Genomic DNA, 3,129 nt, shown 5'->3' with positions numbered 1-3,129 from the left:
TCAGACAAAGTCTGGGCTGGAAAAACGATAAACAATACAAAATCAAGATAGGATGTCAGGATAGTAATTATTCCATTTTTGTACACTTATTTTTGTACACCAAACATTATCTAAACGTTCTTCGTCATTTATGACAGATCCCTGCTTATGGCAGCCTGGATCCCCAAAACGTTTTGTGCTTTTGATGAAGATTTAAGGAATGAATCAGAAGTCGATCAGTAAATAACTAGAATGTGTTGCTTTTTTCTTCCGTGTGATACTTTTGCAGAGAAATGACGCACACTCTGCATACTAAGACATGAAGATATCAGGGTTTTACATACATGGAGACTTAGGCAACGTGAGTGTGCAGTGTGATTGTCATCGTGTGTGTGTGTGTGTGTGTGTCTGTGTGTGTGTGTGTGTTTGGTGCAGGAAGTGAGTCTGTGGTATGGCTGCAGGCCAGGCTGAGTGGAATAATTGATTGCAGATTGACCCTCCACTGCCACTGAGGACAGTCCTCTCACTGCATTACTGCTCAGACTCCTCTGGTCAACAATGTATGTGCACCCTCTCAACTGTGTGTGTGTGTGTGTGTGTGTGTGTGTGTGTGTGTGTGTGTGTGTGTGTGTGTGTGTGTGTGTGTGTGTGTGTGTGTGTGTGTGTGTGTGTGTGTGCCATCCATCTGCAAACCACAGCCACAAACCAATAACTATTTGTTTTATGAAGAAATAATGATGTTTGAAAAAAAATGGCGGGTTGATTCGGAGAAAATGCTGAATCACTCTCGCACATACACGCACACACGCACACACAAAACACGCACACACACACATGGTGAGAGAGAGAGAACTAGGGAAGTGAAACGTGAACGGGAGTGATAGTGGTGGTTGGAGAGATTCAGCAGGAACTCGACCTCTCGTTAAAAGGTTGACTCAGTGAATCGCCTTGTGACCACCGGCAACAGGAAATAAAATAACATGAAGGAAATTCTCTGAAAGTGAATTCCTGGCAACCTGTAATACACTTAAAATGCCACTAAGCATAAAGAAGATATGAAAAAAATAATTATAATGATCATCAGCACAAGAAATACAGAATTATATATAACATTGCCTGTAGTGTTTTTTGTTTTTTTTTAAGTATTGCAAATTACCTTTATTAACCGTTATGCTGCATAAACGCTGAGGTAATATCCCCTTTATGGCAGTTTTTTTTACGGTCTTTTAAGTTAAATGTAGTAGTCCCCCTCCTCAGCCTCCTCCTCCTTGTTTAGAGATCAGCACATCATCCCACCGGTCTCATTTATTTGTTTGTTTGCCAGTTAGGTTTGTTTATTGTATTTTCAAAGCACGGGACAAGGTTATATTTGCTGTTTGGGCATATTTTCTCCTGTGATAGCATGTTTGAATTTGTCTACTCAGCATGCAGCGTGTCAGAGAATGTGTGTGTGTCTCAGTGTGCGTCTGAGTGTGTGTGTGTGTGTGTGTGTGTGTGTGTGTGTGTGTGTGTGTGTGTGTGTGTGTGTGTGTGTGTGAGAGACAGTATGGAGGCAGTGGCATGCGTTCAGGGGTCGCAGCAGCAATACGCCGCTACCGGTGCCAAATTGCTTTCCCGGGTGCGTTGGGGAAGGGGGCCGGCGGTGCGGGGCCCCTCCCCCTGCGCCCCTCCCCCCACCCCCACACCCGTCTTGCTCTGTGGGGGCTCGAGGCCCCGGGTCACTAACTCAATCACCAGATCAGGAGTAATAATTATTAATACCCCGTGAGCGTTAACAGCACACAGGTGATTTATCAAAAATGTCGATTACATTTTGCGCAGGGTGACAACATTTTAAAGCCGGACGCCTCCCCGGGGAGCGAGGCCTAACTGGAGCGCCGGCACACTTCTCAATGGAGCCGTGTGGGTTTCTGCTAAATGAAAAGGCCTGCATGGCATCGGGGAGGAGATGTATTCACGCAGCCACAGAATTCTTTGAAATCGCGACATCTATCACTTTCACTTTCTGCTGCTCATTGAGAGCGTTTTAGGCGGCGCCCACCAACTCACACGCAGACTTCTCCCTCCAACTGCGCATCACCTTTTATCTATCGATGGTTCAGAGTCTGACTTGTTACACCTCCTCCTCCTCCCCCTCCTCCAAGTTCCACCCGTTGCTGCACAATGGCGGCTACTGTCGACGTTAAAGCTGTGCTTTCCTCCCCCGGAAGCAAACACGTCTGTTCTGTTAACGCAGTTGAAGGCATCAGCCTCCAGATATTAGTCACTACTGCTACTACTGTTTTCTTAGTGATCTTCATCTATTGACAAAGAAACAAACTTCCTCCTCTGACGGATACCTTTTCTTATCTTCTCCAAAAACTCTGACTATTGAGTGGATTGCGTATATGTTGCAGGGCGTTGGAAGGTCAACGTGATGTTTCCAGTTAGTGCTACAGGACTACAGGACTAGAAGAACCACACACACTGGACCCAGAGTCAAAGAGAGTGTAATAAAGTGCAGTATCATCTATACCGACTCAAAAACAAGAGAAATCTCTCAATTATATGAACGAGCCTCATTATTAACCCGGACACCAACCAATACTCCTGACCTGGAATTCTATCGTGAGGATTTCTGTCAAGCCCAATGGAAACTGATTTGACACCAGGTCGTGTAAGAAAGGGCCCTGACATTGGTAACAACATGGAATCTGTCTTTGATAGTGCACCTACAGTTTTGAGGGGGTCAGGGGTCATGATCCAGTCCTCGACCACAAAGACAACAACAGATAGAGAAGCTGGAGGCTGAGGTTGTTATTAGGCTTAATTAAAATGATGTGAATCTATCAGCCGCGAGCTGCTTCTACTGTTTGTCTGGACATTATGAGTGTGTGTGTGTGTGTGTGTGTGTGTGTGTGTGTGTGTGGGTATACTGTAGGTAAGCTGAGCCGAAGAGACGCTGACTGTGTTAAATCTCAGCAGCTCCAGACGCCAGAGACACACTGCACCTCTCTCTCTCTCTCTCTCTCTCTCTCTCTCTCTCTCTCTCTCTCTCTCTCTCTCTCTCTCTCTCTCTCTCTCTCTCTTTCTGTCTGTCTCTTTGTCTCTCTCTCTGCATCCTTCTCGCTGCTTCACTTGTTTTGTTTATCAGATGCGGCTCGGATGGAC

The sequence above is a fragment of the Clinocottus analis genome, unplaced genomic scaffold (genome assembly GCF_023055335.1).
Source record: "Clinocottus analis isolate CAN_PGR_092001 unplaced genomic scaffold, fCliAna1.0.p SCAF_23, whole genome shotgun sequence".
NCBI classification, from domain to species: domain Eukaryota; kingdom Metazoa; phylum Chordata; class Actinopteri; order Perciformes; family Cottidae; genus Clinocottus; species Clinocottus analis.
The sequence above is the reverse complement of the archived record's forward strand: the minus strand, read 5'-3'. Positions refer to the sequence as shown.